This window comes from Bufo bufo, chromosome 2, assembly GCF_905171765.1.
Source record: "Bufo bufo chromosome 2, aBufBuf1.1, whole genome shotgun sequence".
Classification (NCBI taxonomy): Eukaryota; Metazoa; Chordata; class Amphibia; order Anura; family Bufonidae; genus Bufo; species Bufo bufo.
This window is the reverse complement of record NC_053390.1, coordinates 835846992-835868773: the sequence shown is the minus strand read 5'-3', so window position 1 is coordinate 835868773 and position 21782 is coordinate 835846992. Positions and strand designations below refer to the sequence as shown.

General features: G+C 46.8%; 1 long non-coding RNA gene across 1 annotated transcript; it reads left to right on the top strand.

Moving 5' to 3' along the window:
• Positions 1–3344: 3344 nt before the first annotated feature.
• On the top strand, positions 3345–21031 carry LOC120991857. The gene is made up of 3 exons (XR_005776838.1): positions 3345–3483; positions 8829–8832; positions 21021–21031. It is a non-coding gene; the product is annotated as an uncharacterized LOC120991857 (long non-coding RNA).
• The last annotated feature ends 751 nt before the right edge of the window (positions 21032–21782 follow it).

Genomic DNA, 21782 nt, shown 5'->3' with positions numbered 1-21782 from the left:
CTCATAAGTCTTGAAATCAGGAGGAAAAATCTAAATGTCATCCAAATACACTAATACAAATTTTCCCATTGAATGATAAAAAATGCTGTTGACGAAATGCTGAAAAACGGCTGGGGCATTCATCAAACCAAAAGGCATAACCAAATTCTCAAAATGGCCCTCAGGGGTATTGAAAGCCGTCTTCCATTCGTCTCCTTCTCTGACCCTAACCAGGTTGTATGCCCCTCTTAGGTCTAATTTGGAAAAGACTTTAGCCCCAACAACCTGGTTAAACAGGTCCGGGATCAGAGGAAGCGGATAAGGATCACGAATAGTGATACTGTTCAGCTCCCTGAAATCCAGACAAGGTCTTAAAGAACCATCTTTTTTCTTAACAAAGAAAAAACCAGCGGCAACAGGTGACTTCGAGGGTCGTATGTGTCCTTTTCTCAGACTCTCAGAGATATAAGCACGCATAGCGACCCTCTCAGGTTGGGAGAGATTGTATAAACGAGATTTAGGCAGCTTGGCGCCTGGGATGAGATTAATAGGGCAATCATACTCCCTGTGCGGAGGTAAACCCTGAACTCCACTCTCAGAGAAGACATCCAAAAATTCAGAGAGGAAAGGTGGTACAGTTTTAGTAGAAACCTCAGAAACAGATGTTATGAGGCAATTCTCTCTGCAAAAGTTACTCCAACCATTTATTTGCCTCGCTTGCCAATCAATGGTGGGGTTATGTTTAGTGAGCCAGGGTAGCCCCAACACTAGAGGAGTAGGCAAACCGCTAAGGACGAAACATGACACATCCTCAACATGAGCATCACTCACAATTAAACGGATATTGTGAACTATGCCTTTTAATGATTTCTGAGAAAGTGGAGCTGAATCAATAGCAAAAACAGGAATATCTTTTCCCAAAGTGCATACCTGGAAACCATGAGTTATTGCAAATTGATTATCAATGAGGTTGACAGCTGCTCCACTATCCACAAAAATCTCACAAAAAATGCTCTTGCTCTCTAGCGCCACCCTAGCAGGCAGGACAAAACGGGAACTACAAGCAAAAGGGAAACCTTCAATTTCCGTCTCAACCCTGCCAATAGTAACAGACGGAACATTTTTAAAAGATTTTTTCCTTTTTGTCTCTTTATTACTCCCAGAAAACTGCCTGAATCTCCTAGAGGGACAAACATTTGCCAGATGATTTATACCTCCACAACAAAAACAAACCCTCCCCTGCGGGCTGAATCTTCTATTGTCAGAGGCAATCAACCCCAGCTGCATGGGCTCCTGCTCAGAAGGGGCTGACAACGACTGAGACCCCTGCGCACAGAAAGAGACCGCTGCACTGTCCCGGGACTGAGTATGACAGGAAGGAGAGATCTCTCCTCTCTCTCTAAGACGCCTGTCAATACGAACAGCCTGAGACATAGCAGAATCCAAGGAGGTAGGTCTTTCATGAAAGGCAAATGCATCTCTCAATCCCTCTGAAAGACCATAGCAAAATTGACTTCGGAGTGCAGCATCATTCCAACCCGTATCTGCTGCCCATCTCCGAAATTCTGAGCAGTATATCTCTGCGGATTGTTTACCCTGGCATAACAGACGTAGTCTAGACTCAGCCAGAGCAATACGATCCGGATCATCATATATCTGACCCAGGGCTAAAAAGAATTCATCCACTGAACGGAGGGGCCATGCCCCCTCCGGCAGCGAAAAGGCCCAGGACTGAGCGTTACCCCTGAGCAGCGATATAATGATCCCCACCCTCCGTTCTTTATCACCAGAAGAATGGGGAAGAAGGCGAAAATGGAGTTTGCAAGCCTCTCTAAAATGCACAAAATTCTCACTACCCCCGGAGAACGTATCCGGGAGCGAGATCTTAGGCTCAGCACAAACTCCATGAACGCAAGCTGAACCGGTCACTTGAAACTGAGAAAAAGTCTTACGGAGATCAGCTACCTCCAAAGCAAGACCCTGAAAGCGTTCAGCCAAAAGTGAAAACGGATCCATGCTTGAGACGGTTATGGCGGCTGATAATGTCACGGATGGTGTACAGGAAACAAGACAATACCATATAACAATGTCTCTCTGGATCCACAACTAAGGAACAAAGGGAGACCCCTGCAATAGACCTGCCGCTCTCCCTCACTGCTCAGCCTATGCGAACACCCCAAAGGTGGATGGCCGCATATCCACGTTCCTCGGCTATCTATTACCTGAAGACCCTACAATAGTGAGGGGACACGACCACCGGCTCCCTACACTGACACGGAGGGAGTCAGGGTCACCTGGATCCAGAAAAGAGAAAATCATAAATACATAAACAGCACTTAACTTGCAGACAACTGAGAACTGGGAACAGCATGCACACACACTCCAGGAAGTTGTATCAGCCGCACACTACTGCATTATGGGGAGGAATTTAAAGGGCAGCAATCAGTCCGACTGCGTGACAGCTGAGATAGACTAACGAGATGAGAAACTAAACCAAAACAAAGAAATTCAAGGAGGAGGATCTGAAAAGCTCCTATGAGCGCTTCTCAGCTGTCTGGCTGTGACACTATCCCACCAACGTTTTACCCTTTAAATCCCTGACCCCATACTGCCCCTTGTAACCCTATTGACCCTAGTCCCTGCCCTGATACCTTAGTTACCTTGTAATATTTCATAGTTAACCCTCGTCGTACCCCATAGGGATAGTAAATAGAACCAGGTGGGTGGGCTGTGAATATACTTGTATGTGTGAATTGTATAGATAGTTTATGGGTGGAATTTGGGAACGTGTAGTGTAGTTTAGGATTGTATATGTGTAGTGCTGTGTATTTACTGTATATCGTGTGCGTCAGGCGATAATAAATACCGTAATATTTGTACCCTTTGTGTAGCGTGTACTTGTTAGCGGTAGTGAGTTAGTAAGGCGCATGCAGCTAGTGTAGTGATTAGTGTAGAGTAAAGGCAAAGTATTATAATATTATATAAAGGTATAAATAGGCGGAGTCATCAATAGACGGCTCCTCCTATTTATGAATATTAATCACTGATATTTACATAAATATTAGTGACTAATATTCTCCCTTTACATTGGCGAGCCAGGCCCACTGCGTGGATTTTGCGTTTGTTTTTAGTCTTAAGTCTGAGGGTCGCTGGTACTGTGAATTAGCGGGCAGGAGAGACGCGGTCAGCGGAGGGTCTGCGCGTCTAGGACCCGATAATTCGTACAGGAGAAGCGATACTTCCCTTAGAGTACCAGAAATAAAACAAAATCTTTTTGCAGAGAATCTATAATCTATCTGTGTATTAATATTTTTGTATTTGCTTTACACGGTCACCGTCGCTGGGGTAAGAGAAGAAGGCACGGAAAGAGATCCATCTTCGTTGGAGGTACATAGAAGTCCGGCTGGTCGGGAAGAAGCGATCCGGAAGAAAAGGACTTCTTTCAAGCAGCTGCAAGGGACGGAAAAGTACGGCACCAACAAGAAGATGGAGGCTCAGAAAAATGTCACTGCATCGCTCAAGTGATTGCAAGGGAGAAGAGGATACGTCACTGAAGGAGATCCATCTTCGTGGGAGCGGCGTACAAGTCCGGCTGGTCGGGAAGAGGCGATCCGGGAAAATGGACTTCTTCCAAGCAGCTGCGAGGACGAAGAGGTACGGCCCCAAGGAGAAGATGGACGCTCATCAAACGGTGAGTATGGACTTCCCCACACTGCAACACTTGAGCAGACACAGCACATTTAACCCCATCCTCCCCACTACATACAAGTCAGCAGAAATGCTGTGGTCCGATTTGTTGGCACAGGCTTGTAGTTACGACAAGCTTTGTGTTAACAAACGGACGGTGTTGAACAAGGCCACCAAACGGCTTCGGATGCTAGCCAAACTCGTTCATACGTTTGAGGCTAGCATCTGTAAGCCAAAGGAAGTTGCGCTGGTGTCTCAGTCAATGGAGACAATTCCTCCGGCCATTCACTGCCAGTGCTGTACCAGTAATTCGGACCAGGTTTCGGCATTGCGGGCACAGCTGGCAGAGAATGTGCAGTCTACTGTTGACCGAGATGCGCAGGTGGCTAATATAGAGTCACAGTTAGTAGAGCTGCAGAGGCAGAAGGAGGAAATTGAGGCTAAGTTGACTCAGTCTTATACTGAGGTCAAGGCCTTCAAGGAGCGGACTGCCTCTACTGACGTGATGGTAGCCAAATTGAAGGCTGAGGTTGCTGTAAGGTCCCAGCTAATGTCTGGCATGCAACAGGTTATCACCAAGTTGGTGCCGGCCCTTTCTTTTTCCGTAAAGCCAGGGTCGGAATCTCCCAAAACGTTGCCCTATGCAGGGCCACAAGGGGGGAGAGTAGTCTGTGACCGGTCAAATCATCAGGTCAAGCCGGACCCGACTAACAGAGATTTTTCCCTGACTTTGGGAAAAAGAACTGACGTGAAGAGTGCGTCCCTGAGGATGGAACAATTCAGGAGAAGGGAGCACGGCTGCAGTGTAGACGGACCTGGGCCATGCAGAGCAAACTACAGATGTTTTGCATGTGGTGGCCTAGGTCACATAGCGAGACACTGCAAAACAGATAGGAACATAACACACAGGACAGGAAACCAAGTCACGTGTTTCAGGTGTGGGAACAAAGGACACATTGCAAGGAATTGCCCTTGTGCAAGTAATTGCAATGTGTCCAACAGTATCAGCCAGGTAAGAAATTGTGCAGTGGGGTCTAGTCAGCCTGGCCATAACGGGGTTACCTCTCGGCAGCATCACCAGCTGCTGAGGGGTCAGAGTGGCCAGGCTAGGCTAGGCAACATTTGACACCCCTGTACTATTTGTTACACCGTTTGTTCCCTGTGTATGTCCATGTTGTGTGTTTTTGTTATCTGTTTGTACGTTTTTCTTGATGTTGATGGTGGTAGTCCATGTCTACGGATGTGTTCTACCATGCTGATTTATGTAGTGTTGTAAGTCCCGTCTGCTGTCTTTGTTTCATTCTGTGTCCCCTTGGAGTGGAACAGTGTTATACTGTGGATCGAGAACGTATAGGTTCGCGAGCAGATAATATCACACGGGAAATCCTGCTGGTCGGGAGAAGGCATAAGGACCTTCTCCATGCAGCATACAAAGGATGATGTGATATTATTCTGGGCAACCAGGGTCTCAGATCGATACGGGTAACACTGTTTTGCTCAAGGTTTTCGGTAGGGCTGTGTTGCGCTGGGGACTGGGGCGGACAGACAACATTGGTGTAATGTTGTGCTGCGCACTTAATTCTAGTCCGAGCAGGCAGCACAGCTCTGATAGGGATTGGACGCAGAGTGTTTGGCAGCAGAGTGTGGACTGTGTTCTTGTGTTGTGGGGTCCTGGGGAGCCAGGGCATGCCCATGCCATTGGTTCTGCGGGCCTCCACAAGATGGGATCACAGGGGGAAATCAGCCTGGGTACACATGGGTGGACGGGGATGCGGTGCCATCAATAACAAGATGGTGCTTTGTCCACAGAACTCCAGTTATCCTAACCTAGTAGGGTGGCCATCCTTATCTGTTGCTGCAGAGGGATGTGTAGAGGGTGTTCAGACACCAGTGTTGGGATAATGAGGGGTCCTGTGAGATAAAGGGCAGCCCAATACCTTTCTCTACCCATGGGTCAAAGGTATTGGTGCTGGGAATTTTTAAATTTAATCGCACAGTTAGGGGAGAAATTCCCCCGGGAGCGCCTGGTATTTTCTTCTGCCATAGGTGTGGTTTTATATGGAGCGGAAGAAAAACCCAGGAGATGCCACAGAAGAGGCCAGCTATTCCCCCTGACACTGTTGTGAGGTTCCAGAGGATCCCACTGGATTTTGGCAACTAAGCGACCTCTGCCTAGAGGTGTTCTAGAGATGGAAGACTGTGCCACAATCCAGCGGGAGCATTATTTAAGGCTCTGGAGGAAGACTTGGGAGACGTTCGGGTGGAAGAACTTATTATCACTTGTTTCACCCAGTGAAACTTCTTCTGGTTCTGGTCATCTAGACTGTGTATCGAAGGGTCAAGGGACTTATTGACCAAATACACCAGAACCAGACAGAACTTTACAGAACTATCCGGAGGAGGAGGCTCAGGACATAACTCAAACATTGTTCCTGAAGCCAAATATTGTATGGACACACTTTGTTTCCTATGAGGGTTCGGGACGTATAACTTGTACTACCCTGAAACCCCATAGCACATTGTATTGTATTTATTGATTTTGTTTGTCGGTCGATTGCGTACCCATAGACACTCTAGGTGCAAATGTGTGACAGCCTATATTTGGCTGTACACATTTGCATCCTATAGTCGTTTCCCATTGATACGGGGGTCTGCGACCTACCGGTGTCTTTGGAGGTGTAGAGTTATGCCAGGTTGCATGAGTCTCTATGGGTACACACATTTAATGGAATTTGGTGGTGTTGGGAGGAATGTGACATGTATTTTGTGTGAATGGGGATAAGGTTAGGTCACGATAGGGACAGGCATCCTTTGTTTGCCATTTGCCACCTTGAACCCTGGAACGGTGAAGTTCTTAAGGGAAGGGCTGGAGGTGTAGTGTGGCGGAGGTGTTCTCCGCAGTAGAATTTAGGTACTATGACATCACCGCTTAAGAGTTTGACCTGCCTGGTAAAGACCTATTAATCTGTCCACGGGAGAACCGCACCCATCAAGATGGAAACAGACGTTGGATAGAAGAAAGTTAGGACTGAGACTGTGAGGGTGAACCCGCTCCAGATGCCTTGGAGGCGGGCCATACCTGAAGATCGGCAGAACTACCGAGAGACTGTGGGGGTGTGGTCACTCCAAAGTGGGGGTGGCCGACACCAAGAGACTGTTAAAGAAAGGCCAGTTAAAGACTGTAAGGGTGAACCCGCTCCAGAATTGGGGGGGGGGACGATACCTGAAGATCGGCAGAATTACCGAGAGAATGTGGGGGTGTGGCCACTCCAAAGTGGGGGTGGCCGACACTGAAAGACTGCAAAAGATAAAGACTGCGAGGGTGAACCCGCTCCAGATTCCTTGGAGGCGGGCCATACCTGAAGATCGGCAGAGTTACCGAGAGACTGTGGGGGTGTGGTCACTCCAAAGTGGGGATGGCCGACACTAAAAGACTGTTAAAGAAAGGCCAGTTAACCGAGAGACTGTGGGTGTGTGGTATCCTAAAGATGTCAAGAAGAAGACGGTGTATCCTGTGGACGGAGGAGTAGGTTACGGTGAAGGGCAGGTCGGAGGAAGCTGGATTAGGGATGTCTAAGTACCTAAAGATCAGTGTGCACTACAGTTCTTCCTGAACTTCCACCCAGGATGGGGTTGAGGGGGGGGGGCAAATATATCTCAACCCGTTCCCCCATTATATTGTCGTATTATATAGTCCGACAACAGGGGGATTGTTTAGGAACGGTTGAGACGTATGCATATATATCCATGCATGCCTGCAAACACGTGCGGGCATGTATTGTATATATGTGCATACATTAACCACAGCATCATGGGACGATGTGCGCAGATGTGCCCAGCATCTGCGCACGTCTGCCCATGGTGATCCCCAGGGGCTCATGGTGGCCACTGTGGGAAATATGTGCCCCCTGGGAGCCGGGCCCCCTTATAATGTAGGGGTTTGTGCCCCCTTATAATGTAGGGGCTTGTGCCCCCTTATAATGTAGGGGCTTGTGCCCCCTTATAATGTAGGGGCTTGTGCCCCCTTATAATGTAGGGGCTTGTGATGTAGGGGCTTGTGCCCCCTCATATAATAATGTGCCCCCTCTAGATATGTCTGTCCCTAATATTGATGTATACATGTGTATGGATGTGCCCCGAGCATCCATACGCATGTATATTATATATATTCCCCCCCCCCTCCTACACCTGAAACCAGGTGCATCGGTGTGAATGTGCCCCAAGCATTCGCACCGATGCAATCTGGCTAATTGCATCAGAATGACCGGACAAGGGTCCGGTCATCCTGATGGTTACAAAGAGCTCAGATTCAACAGAATCTGAGCCCTTTGTTGTAATTATCCCCAGCGCCGCTGGAGATAATTACGCATGATAGAAGAAGGGGAGAAGCCTCTCCTCCTTCTATTATGCACATTCCGACAGTGCGATTACTATCGCACTGTCCGGAATGCTAGGTGCAGCAGGCGGGAGATCAAAGGCTTCTCCCGCCTGTCTGTCAGAAGCGCGTCCCCGATGTGAGCACGCGGGCCGGCGCAGTGACGTCATATCACTGCACCGGCCCTCGTGGCTCGGATGGGCGCGCGGGAGTGCGGGCCGCCGGGGATAAATATCCGGCGGCCCCGGCACTCCGGAGTTAGGATCGGGGCCCCCACCTTGAGAGAGCATCGGCGCTCAGGACAACGCGCCCCCCCCCCCCCCTCCGGCAGAAGAGGGCCGGCTGCCCACCCTGACTGAAGGATCATCCCCAGGACGACGAGCATCCCCTAGGCAACGAGCAGAAGGATTAATTATCCCCCCCTCTATCCCACCAACGAACCTCCACTCCATTAACCCCTCTATCCCACCAACGAACCCCCACTCCATTAACCCCTCTATCCCACCAACGAACCCCCACTCCATTAACCCCCCACTATCCCACCAACGAACCCCCACTCCTCCCCATAACCCTATAACTCCTGAACCCTATAACCCCTGATTTACCCCCTTATTATTACCCTTGATCCCTACCACTATCCCACCAACGTTTTACCCTTTAAATCCCTGACCCCATACTGCCCCTTGTAACCCTATTGACCCTAGTCCCTGCCCTGATACCTTAGTTACCTTGTAATATTTCATAGTTAACCCTCGTCGTACCCCATAGGGATAGTAAATAGAACCAGGTGGGTGGGCTGTGAATATACTTGTATGTGTGAATTGTATAGATAGTTTATGGGTGGAATTTGGGAACGTGTAGTGTAGTTTAGGATTGTATATGTGTAGTGCTGTGTATTTACTGTATATCGTGTGCGTCAGGCGATAATAAATACCGTAATATTTGTACCCTTTGTGTAGCGTGTACTTGTTAGCGGTAGTGAGTTAGTAAGGCGCATGCAGCTAGTGTAGTGATTAGTGTAGAGTGAAGGCAAAGTATTGTAATATTATATAAAGGTATAAATAGGCGGAGTCATCAATAGACGGCTCCTCCTATTTAGGAATATTAATTATCGATATTTGCATAAATAGTGGTGATTAATATTTCCCCCTTTACACTCGTCCAAGACGACTAAATCCATGTAAGATGCTCCCGCATGGAGGTGAGCAATCTTGAGACGCTGCATGCCGTGATAGTGTAAGGGAGCCGGAAACACAGCCTGAATTGACGAGGATAGGAGGCCTATGACTCGGGCAAGATGCCGAAGAGGAACCTGCTGGAGAGACAGAGTATGAAGAAGTTCCTTGCGGATGGCATGAACCTTGGCAGACGGAAGGCTGAGAGACACTGTGGACGAATTGATAGTGAAGCCCAAGAATTCGATGGACTGGGCAGGAGTAAGCGACGACTTCTCCAGGTTGAGGAGGAATCCCAACTGAGACAACAGATCCATGGACCACTGTAGATGCGTAGGAAGGACTGAAGGGTTATGGGCCATGATGAGGATATCGTCCAGATAAATAATCAGGCGAATCCCCCGAGCTCGGAGACAGGATACAACTGGGCGCAGAATCTTGGTGAAGCACCAAGGGGCCGAAGAGAGGCCGAAGGGTAGACATGTGAATCTCCAAACTTCCGCGTCCCAGAGGAAACAAAGGAGATCCCTGGACAATTCGGCAACCGGAACTGTCAGGTAGGCATCTTTCAGGTCTAATTTGACCATCCAATCCCCCAGGAGGAGCATATCTCTGAGGAGGTGGATGCCCTCCATCTTGAAGTGCCGGTATCGCACAAAGGCGTTTAGTGCCCGGAGGTTGATCACGGGTCGCATCTGGCCCCCTTTTTTGGCCACAAGGAACATACTGCTTATGATACCCTCGGATGAGGAGGGAGCCCGCTCTATGGCGCCTTTCTGACATAGTGCAGTCAAATCTTGATGCAACAGCAGGCGCATTGAGGATGGGAGAATTACAGGATGTGGGTGAGGGACCTGGATCTGGGAGCAAACCAGCTCTATGTGAAACCCTTGGATGGTAGCAAGAACCCATGGATCGGCCGTGATGGTTGACCAGACATGGGAAAAAAGACGGAGCCTGCCCCCCACCCAAGGAATCAAAGAAGACGTTGGTATACGACTTACCGAAAGGGCGTCTAGAAGATGAACCTCTGGCTCCACGTGAACGCCATGAAGATCCGCGGGTGGGGAAGAAGGCGGGCGGCTGCCGGAACTGGTTGAAGGGACGATATGAGAAGGAGCCTCGACCCGAACCACTGGTCTGGTATGATGAACGGCCGGACAGGCGGCCCCTAGAGCTGCCGGCCCTGTTAGAGACCCATCCCTGGAAGACTCGCTTCATCGATGTCTGGGCCTTATCAAGGGCAGTAAAAGCTCCTACAAACCGGGACAGATCCTTAATGAAGGAATCTCCAAATAGCAATCCTTGACACTCTTTACCTGCCTCTGTCAAGCTAAATTAGAGAGCTTAGGCTCATATTTGAAGAGGATTGCTTTACGTCTCTCGATAGAGAGCGAGGTATTTACGTTGCCCGTGATACACACGGCTTGTTGTACCCATCCCCGGAGCTCCTCCGGATCCACCAGAGCATTCTGGGTTCTGGCCGACTCCGCCAGTTCAAATATTTTAGTAAGTGGGCCCAAAAGGTCCAATAATTTGTCCTGACAGGACTTCAAGGCCGATTCAAGGCCCTTTCTAGGGTTCCAGCCCGATTTTGATAGGAACTGACACATCTTCGGATCTACTACGGGCGTTTCACAGACCTTGTTGGGGATAATAGGTCTGGGGCACTCAGCCTTAAGCTTATTACGCGCCTCCTTAGAAAGGGGTTGGCGCACACGGGCCTCTAGGTATTTGGCCACATGCGAAGATGGGAGCCACTCCGCCGACCTCGGATGATGGAGTGCATCAGGGTCAAAAAGGGGTTCACCCGCAGGATCCAAAATAGCCGAGGATTCCAGAGAAACCTCAATGGATGCAGAAGGTAGTGTAGCAGGTACTGAGGATGGACCCGGACGGTCTGCATCCAAATAATCCTCCTCCTCCATATCTATAAAGTCCGAAGACTGGTACTGAGCCTCCTCATAAGATTCAAGTTCGGAAACCGAACCACTCTCATGCTGCGCTCTGGCGCATTTCCATTGCCTCGCCTTTTCTGCCTGGTGGGCGTAGGCTCTGTTGCGCGAACGATGCGCGCCATCTTGGGTGGCTATAGCTCCACCAGTTGTATTGGTTCTGGAGGCTGGTAACCCCTTTTCAGGTTTGGAGGAGGAAGGACCAGCCATAAGGGCCTCAGAAATGGAGCTGGAAATGGCTGAGGACATAGATCCCCTAGCGGCCTGAATTGCAGCAGCCACAGAGCGTTGAATCGCTAAGGACTGTGCATCAGAAAACATGGTGCCTGACTCCTGGACATGAGGGATAACATCCAAACCCTCAGGGACAGGGCTACTCCCATGTATGTTGTCCCTAGACATGATGTAATGAGTCAGCAACTGAATACGTTTTTACTTCCACTAAATAATTACTAATTAATCACTCCCCAGGTAAGATAATGTGAAGGGGAAACAAAGGAGAGGCTAACTGGTGAAAATATATAAGAATATATAAGAATCGAGGGACCTGAGAGCAGACAGATAGATGCTGCAGGGACAGAAGAAACTCCGGCGCTCACAGGCAAGAAACGGCCGAAATCCCGCTAAATCCCGCAAGATCTCGCCGATTCCTAAGCGCAGAGAGCGCGAAACTACGCCGCAGCAGGAAGGAGATGAAATGGCGGCCGAAATCTCGCGCGATTTCGGCCGCCTGAGACGAACGGAGAGCACCAAGCGGCGCAGACAAGGTAAGAGCCAAGAGACCACACAGGCAGAGAAAAAGCGCCAAGAAGGGCAAGAAAAACGGGGGGAACGGAACCCGAACAAAGGGGGGGGGGGAAGAAGCTAAATAAAATACCTGTAAAGGAAAAATACTAGTAAGATCATCTTCTGTTTTGTTCCAAATAAAAAATATATTGTCTATGTAACGATGCCAGAGTACCAGGTCCTCCCCCAGCTTGGGAGAAATGTGGTAAAGTGATCTTCCCATTCCGCCATGAACAGATTGGCATAACTGGGGGCGAACCTGGTACCCATGGCAGTTCTTCTTGTGTGTAAATAAAAAGTATGGTCATAGACAAAATAATTATGAGTGAGTATGTATTGTACTCCTTTTTTTATAAACATTTATCTGTTCTTGTTGAAGTTCACTCCTTTTTTCCAATTGTGAAGTTAAAGCATTAATGCCTTGTTCATGATTGATTACTGTGTACAATGAATTGACGTCAAGTGTTCCTAAAATCCAGTGTGGTTCACATTGGAGATTTTCTATTATTTTCATGATCTGAGTTGAAAATGTTTCTTTTACTGATGGTTGCAATAGTTTATCTATTATCAGAATATATATATACCACTATCTCAAACATTCCGCAAAATATAAAAAAAGGAAAAAATAAAAACAAAAACACATATGAGCTTTGAATATTTTGATATCACATTTAGGCGTTTTTGAAACATTAACACTAATATTTTTGTTTATTAGTATTTTTAAAGTGAAAAATAAAGGTTCAATTTGAGACAATAGGCCATAAGCAGAATTAATATAGCCTATGGCTATTGAAACATGAGCATTTAAAATATTCAGGGCCAAAAATGGGTCGTTTTTTTCAGGAATATTACATTAGCTACTGAAAGCGTGCATTGTATATCGCACCAAACACACTAAAAACATATGAACATGAATAAGGTTTACATTTTACTCTCCTGTCCATACAAAATCTTCAGTCTAGACATGTGTGTTATGTATGAAAGAACTCCTCAGATTTTACGTTTTTCTGTGGAGTATATCTTATTAGCAAATTTGAATTTTAATCAAATTTTTCATGTAACCACTGTTTGATGCAAAGTTGCATGAAAGTGGTTGTGTGTATTAATTATTAGGTTCTAATTAGAGATGAGCAAATTGATTGGTTGATGAAACAGAGGCTGTCCCGCTGCTCAAGAGGTTCCCATCGCCGCTTGACAGGGTTGGGTCTGTGCCCTCGGCTATTTTCAGTAGCCCCATATCAGGGAACAGAAAGGACGATGCACATGCATGGCATGCTCTTCATTTATGTTGGGGCCCTGTTCTTCAGATTGGACTGGATCTCAGAGGTGGGACCCGCACCTATCTTTTGAACTGAGCACACAAAGTGAAGGAGGCCGCACCAAGGATGCGCTGCTGCCCTCTATTCATTTCTATGGGACTGACGAAAATAGCCAAGTGCTAACGATTTGCCCCCAATGTATAAGATGACACAATTCCTTTAAGTACAGTACAATCTATTGTATAATATATGTTTAAGAATGAATCAAAAGAATATTAAGGATAGGCAAAGTGGTGGAATTAATTGATTTATTTTATTTTTCATTTCATTTTCTTACACTTGTGTATTTCCCATGTTTTTGTTAACTACCGTAACTATCTGACCTACCTACCCAGAAATGGCCCCTTAGACAGCCCCTACTTCATGAAGTCTACAGATAAGCTGCAGAGATCATGGGATGTTAGACATCCATTCCTGGCTGCCTCATAGCAGCCATTTCATCTAATCATTCACGCATTATTATTGGCTTATTTGCCAATACATACACACATGTATGCCTGCACACACATATACACGCAGAAACACATACACAAACACGTGCACACACAAATACACACACATACAAGCGCACACACGTGCGCACACATGCACGCACAAGCAAACACACACAAACACACGTACACTCGCACACACAAACACACAAGCACATAGATACACACAAACACACACACACTATCTAACTAATAGGATGATGACAGCCGTCCAGAGGTGCATCCCAACACAAGGACCTCCCCACTGAAACCACGCCATGAGCAATGGTTGTTATAGGAGTGACGCTCAAACTGCTGGGGTGCATCTATGGGACCCTCTTTCCAGAGACGATGTCCTCCACCCAACTCTCAAAAAGCTGAGGGGTCTTCAGGAGAGGCGGGCAGTCGAGCTGGGCTATCAGACGGTCGGTCTCTGTAGCTGTGATGTCATCCTTCCTATCCACGGCTTTACTGCAATGAGACACATAACATGTTAATAATTTACCAGTAATAAGAGCAGTAAAATCAGTCCTATCACAACCACTAGGTTTTAGGAAACTGGAAACATATTGTTAAACCAAAGACCAATAGACCCCATCCAGGAAAAGGGATTCAATAAGAATCTTCATCTTGGTGCAAAATTCCTCATCAATAACAGCACAAACTTCACCGTCTATGGCGAGCAAATAACCAAAAACCAGTTACAAAGGCTTTACAAAGGTTTTGGGTGTAAAAAGCCACAAAATTTGTGCAAGTGGTATTTTGCAACTTTTAATGTTTTACGCCACTCTTGCTAATGAAAAAAAGTGGGCGAAACTTAGAGAAAGGGGATGGGGCCACAACTACTGGCACATTTAATGCAATTGATGCCAGAAAAGTGACATAAATTACAGCTGAAACCTACGCCAGCAAGTAGGTAGATTATTTTTCAGGTTATGGTGCACAGGCCTCACAGATGTGAGAAATTTATTATAAACCCTTCCCCTCCTAATAAATTGGTTGCTTCTTTCACCAGCGGGCTTTTACTAAGACTGGCATGTGAAACCTATTTATTAATTCAGTTCCCCAACCTGTCCAGGAGAGGGACCCCATACAGGCTTTATCCGTCTTTCGGAATAACTTTGTTGTATCTAGTCTCCCCAGGGTGCCTCTCAGAAACATCAGCACCTGAGATGTTTAAGCGCTGTCTGACAGCTGGCACAACTCTTCATATGGTACAGTCACCCCATGCCCACATAAGTGACCAGGAACAGGTCCTATTGTCACAAATGTAATACAGCCCTTGTTTTAGTACCCATGCAATTAACTTACCGCCTGCTGTGGTGTGAAGATGAAGCAATGTGGTAGTGGGTTGTCACTAAGTCCACTGGTTACTGGCAGAAGGTTCCGTTCCCTTAGCGATAGAACGTTTGGAATGTTACATCATAGAGACAGTTTGTGATGTCATTGCTCACTGGACAGAACCACTGTACTTGCTGCGGGGTGTGTTCTCCTGTTATTGATATAGCACCTACAAATGTAGAAATGCTCTTTTTGAATGTATTTGCTACCAATCATGATCATTATACATTGTACTATGTGAAGAGTTCTGCCTTGAATTTCACCAGTGTTTCTTAATGAAAATGATTTCTTATAAATATTAATACCCCTGTGGGATTTCGCTCTGGTAGATAGGGTAAGCGGGCGCAATACAGAGGTAAAATACAAGTTCTTAACTCAAAACGTTAGTGTTTATTCACACTTGAGGCAATTGCACAAAAACAGCACGTAACTTTGCAGTATTTGTGTTAATTTACACACAATGGAAATTTCATATAACACAAGTCACCTTGCTGGCAGTTGTGCCTCCAGTAGTCCACAGCAGGCTTTAGGGGCCTGTTTCCCCAGCATGTGGCTCTCAGCCCTCCAGCACGGCACAAAGCTTCAGATCCCAAAAACAGAGACATCTCTGCTGAGCCCAGCTGCCTATTTAAGGACAGCCAGGTGCTGCCAAAACCCGGATCGGCACTTAAACTTCGGTCCGGTATTTGACCTCACCTGGCTGAAAACCAGCCCAGCCGCACATGCTGGGAGGAAAATATCTGCCTTGTCAGACACAACCCCTCACTGTGTCACATACACCCCCCTTTGGCTGGTGTACCTTGTAGTTTACATCTCTAATTTTCTCGAGTACCTCGTAGGGCCCCTGCCTCCTAGCCAGGAACTTACTGTCCATGGTCGGCACCAGAACCAAAACCTGATCACCCGGGTTAAAGATCCGGACCCGAGCCTGCCGATTATAGACCCGACTCTGGGCTCGCTGAGCTCCCTCCATATGCTCCCTAACAAGAGGCAACACTGTCTCTATCCAATCTTGCATCTGGGTAACATACTCAATGACACTTTTATGTGGAGTGGGTTGTTGTTCCCACGCCTCTTTGGCCACATCCAAGAGATCGCAAGGGTGTCTGCCATATAGCAGTTCGAAGGGCGAGAATCCAGTAGAGGCCTGGGATACTTCTCGCACTGAGAAAATGAGATAGGGCAGAAGGAGGTCCCAGTCTTTCCCATCTTTAGACACTACCTTTTTCAACATATTTTTTAATGTTTGGTTAAACCGTTTTACCAGACCGTCCGTTTGCGGATGGTAAATGGAGGTCCGTAGTTGTTTTATGTACAGCAACTTAGAGAGTTCCCTCATCACCTTGGACACAAAAGGCGTCCCTTGGCTGGTCAGAACCTCTTTAGGTAGTCCTACTCGAGAAAATATCTCCATTAACTCTTTAGCTATAAGTTTGGCCGGGTACCGATTGGCGTAGTCTAGAATGACTAAGATGTGTTGATGCCCTCTGGCGGACTTCGTTACTGGGCCTATGAGTAGGGATGAGCGAACCCGAACTGTATAGTGGGGTTTTGGGGTGTCCGTGACAGGGACCCGAACCCGAACATTTTCGTAAAAGTTCGGGTTCGGTGTTCGGCGCATTCTTGGCGCTTTTTGAAAGGCTGCAAAGCAGCCAATCAACAAGCGTCATACTACTTGCCCCAAGAGGCCATCACAGCCTTGCCTACTATTGGCATGGCTGTGATTGGCCAGTGCAGCATGTGACCCAGCCTCTATATAAGCTTGGGTCACGTAGCGCTGCACGTCACTCTGCTGATACAAGCGTAGGGAGAGGTTGCAGCTGGGACGTTAGGGCGAGATTAGGCAGATTAACTCCTCCAAAAGACTTCATTCTGTGATCGATCTGCAGCTGTGGATCATTGAAGTGCTAATATCGACTTGCTCACTTTTTTGAGGCTGCCCAGAGCGTTTTTATATCACTTTTTTCTGGGGTGATCGGCGGCCATTTTGTGACTTGTGGTGCGCCAGCACAAGCTATCACCAAGTGTATTTAACCATCAATAGTCTGGTTATTTTGTGCTATATCCTACATCAGCTGCAGGCTGAGCCTGTGTCACCGAAGTGCATTTAACCACCTCCGGACCGCCTAACGCAGATTCACGTTCCGGAGGTGGCAGCCCTGCGCAGAGTCACGCATATATGCGTCATCTCGCGCGAGCCAGGATTTCCTGTGAACGCGCGCACACAGGCGCGCGCGCTCACAGGAACGGAAGGTAAGAGAGTTGATCTCCAGCCTGCCAGCGGCGATCGTTTGCTGGCAGGCTGGAGATGTGATTTTTTAACCCCTAACAGGTATATTAGACGCTGTTTTGATAACAGCGTCTAATATACCTGCTACCTGGTCCTCTGGTGGTCCCCTTTGTTTGGATCGACCACCAGAGGACACAGGTAGCTCAGTAAAGTAGCACCAAGCACCACTACACTGCACTACACCCCCCCCCCCGTCACTTATTAACCCCTTATTAGCCCCTGATCACCCCATATAGACTCCCTGATCACCCCCCTGTCATTGATCACACCCCTGTAAAGCTCCATTCAGATGTCCGCATGATTTTTACGGATCCACTGATAGATGGATCGGATCCGCAAAACGCATACGGACATCTGAATGGAGCCTTACAGGGGCGTGATCAATGACTGTGGTGATAACCCCATATAGACTCCCTGATCACCCCCCTGTCATTGATTACCCCCCCCTGTCATTGATTACCCCCCCCTGTCATTGATCACCCCCCCTGTCAGGCTGCATTCAGATGTCCGTATGATTTTTACGGATCCACGGATACATGGATCGGATCCGCAAAACACATACGGACATCTGAATGGAGCCTTACAGGGGGGTGATCAATGACAGGGGGGTGATCAATGACAGGGGGGTGATTACCCCATATAGACTCCCTGATCACCCCCCTGTCATTGATTACCCCCCTGTCATTGATCACCCCCCTGTAAAGCTCCATTCAGACGTCCGCATGATTTTTACGGATCCACTGATAGATGGATCGGATCCGCAAAACGCATACGGACGTCTGAATGAAGCCTTACAGGGGGGTGATCAATGACTGTGGTTATCACCCCATATAGACTCCCTGATCACCCCCCTGTCATTGATCACCCCCCTGTCATTGATCACCCCCCTGTAAGGCTCCATTCAGACATTTTTTTGGCCCAAGTTAGCGGAAATTATTTTTTTTTTCTTACAAAGTCTCATATTCCACTAACTTGTGTCAAAAAATAAAATCTCACATGAACTCACCATACCCCTCACGGAATCCAAATGCGTAAAATTTTTTAGACATTTATATTCCAGACTTCTTCTCACGCTTTAGGGCCCCTAGAATGCCAGGGCAGTATAAATACCCCACATGTGACCCCATTTCGGAAAGAAGACACCCCAAGGTATTCCGTGAGGGGCATATTGCGTCCATGAAAGATTGAAATTTTTGTCCCAAGTTAGCGGAAAGGGAGACTTTGTGAGAAAAAAATAAATAAAATCAATTTCCGCTAACTTGTGCCAAAAAAAAAAAATTTCTATGAACTCGCCATGCCCCTCATTGAATACCTTGGGGTGTCTTCTCTCCGAAATGGGGTCACATGTGGGGTATTTATACTGCCCTGGCATTCTAGGGGCCCTAAAGCGTAAAAAGAAGTCTGGGATCCAAATGTCTAAAAATGCCCTTATAAAAGGAATGTGGGCCCCTTTGCGCATCTAGGCTGCAAAAAAGTGCCACACATGTGGTATCTCCGTACTCAGGAGAAGTTGGGGAATGTGTTTTGGGGTGTCATTTTACATATACTCATGCTGGGTGAGAGAAATATCTTGGCAAAAGACAACTTTTCCCATTTTTTTATACAAAGTTGGCATTTGACCAAGATATTTATCTCACCCAGCATGGGTATATGTAAAATGACACCCCAAAACACATTCCCCAACTTCTCCTGAATACGGCGATACCAGATGTGTGACACTTTTTTGCAGCCTAGGTGGGCAAAGGGGCCCACATTCCAAAGAGCACCTTTCGGATTTCACAGGTCATTTACCTACTTACCACACATTAGGGCCCCTGGAAAATGCCAGGGCAGTATAACTACCCCACAAGTGACTCCATTTTGGAAAGAAGACACCCCAAGGTACTCCGTGAGGGGCATGGCAAGTTCCTAGAATTTTTTATTTTTTTGTCACAAGTTAGTGGAAAATGATGATTTTTTATTTTTATTTTTTCCCTTACAAAGTCTCATATTCCACTAACTTGTGACAAAAAATAAAAACTTCCATGAACTCACTATGCCCATCAGCGAATACCTTGGGATGTCTTCTTTCCAAAATGGGGTCACTTGTGGGGTAGTTATACTGCCCTGGCATTCTAGGGGCCCAAATGTGTGGTAAGGAGTTTGAAATCAAATTCTGTAAAAAATGACCGGTGAAATCCGAAAGGTGCTCTTTGGAATATGGGCCCCTTTGCCCACCTATGCTGCAAAAAAGTGTCACACATCTGGTATCTCCGTATTCAGGAGAAGTTGGGGAATGTGTTTTGGGGTGTCATTTTACATATACCCATGCTGGGTGAGAGAAATATCTTGGCAAAAGACAACTTTTCCCATTTTTTTATACAAAGTTGGCATTTGACCAAGATATTTATCTCACCCAGAATGGGTATATGTAAAATGACACCCCAAAACACATTCCCCAACTTCCCCTGAATACGGAGATACCAGATGTGTGACACTTTTTTGCAGCCTAGGTGGGCAAAGGGGCCCACATTCCAAAGAGCACCTTTCGGATTTCACTGGTCATTTTTTACAGAATTTGATTTCAAACTCCTTACCACACATTTGGGCCCCTAGAATGCCAGGGCAGTATAACTACCCCACAAGTGACCCCATTTTAGAAAGAAGACACCCCAAGGTATTCGCTGATGGGCATAGTGAGTTCATGGAAGTTTTTATTTTTTGTCACAAGTTAGTGGAATATGAGACTTTGTAAGAAAAAAAAAAAAATCATCATTTTCCGCTAACTTGTGACAAAAAATAAAAAGTTCTATGAACTCACTATGCCCATCAGCGAATACCTTAGGGTGTCTACTTTCCGAACTGGGGTCATTTGTGGGGTGTTTGTACTGTCTGGGCATTGTAGAACCTCAGGAAACATGACAGGTGCTCAGAAAGTCAGAGCTGCTTCAAAAAGCGGAAATTCACATTTTTGTACCATAGTTTGTAAACGCTATAACTTTTACCCAAACCATTTTTTTTTTACCCAAACATTATTTTTTTATCAAAGACATGTAGAACAATAAATTTAGAGCAAAATTTATATATGGATGTCGTTTTTTTTTGCAAAATTTTACAACTGAAAGTGAAAAATGTAATTTTTTTGCAAAAAAAATCGTTAAATTTCGATTAATAACAAAAAAAGTAAAAATGTCAGCAGCAATGAAGTACCACCAAATGAAAGCTCTATTAGTGAGAAAAAAAGGAGGTAAAATTCATTTGGGTGGTAAGTTGCATGACCGAGCAATAAATGGTGAAAGTAGTGTAGGTCAGAAGTGTAAAAAGTGGCCTGGTCTTTCAGGGTGTTTAAGCACTGGGGGCTGAGGTGGTTAACCATCAACAGTCTGGTTATTTTTTGGCCATATACTACATCAGGGGCAAGTTGAGCCTGTCACCCAGCGCCTAAAAAATAGGCCTCACATTTATATTCAACCAAATCTGTACTGTTTTAGCTGGTCAAGTTATTTGTAGTGACCGTAAAAGCACAGTTTTTGTTCTGGGTTGAAAAACCATTCCCAAATTTGCCATTCTCAAAATTGTGGTGAACGGGAACAATGAGGAAAACATCTAATAAGGGACGTGGATATGGTCGTGGTGGTGTTAGTGGACCCTCTGGTGCTGGGAGAGGACGTGGCCGTTCTGCCACAGCCACACGTCCTAGTGTACCAACTACCTCAGGTCCCAGCAGCTGCCAGAATTTACAGGGATATTTGGTGGGGCCCAATGCCGTTCTAAGGATGGTAAGGCCTGAGCAGGTACAGGCATTAGTCAATTGGGTGGCCGACAGTGGATCCAGCACGTTCACATTATCTCCCACCCAGTCTTCTGCAGAAAGCGCACAGATGGCGCATGAAAACCAAGCCCATCGATCTGTCACATCACCCCCATGCATATCAGGGAAACTGTCTGAGCCTCAAGTTATGCAGCAGTCTCTTATGCTGTTTGAAGACTCTGCTGCCAGGGTTTCCCAAGGGCATCCACCTAGCCCTTCCCCAGGGGTGGAAGAGATAGAATCCACTAACGCACAACCACTTATGTTTCCTGATGATGAGGACATGGGAATACCCAGGGGCGTAACTAGAAGTGACTGGGCCCCACAGGAAATATTTGTAAGGGCCCCCCCAGCGCGCTTCGCACCTCCCTCCTCCTGTGTAAACCCCACTCCTTTGGCACAGTGTAGCGGTATACTGTATATTGTGGGGCACAGTGGATGCTATATGTGTATAACATAAACATATTTCACATGAAAACTTACAGTTACTTGGCCCTTGGGGATCTCGGACGCCACTTCAACACTTGGCCGGGGGCTCGGCGGAGCTGATGTTGTGCTTTATCCTAATGAGAAAGATTTCATAATAAGGATTTGGAGAAGGGGCAGAGGGATAGC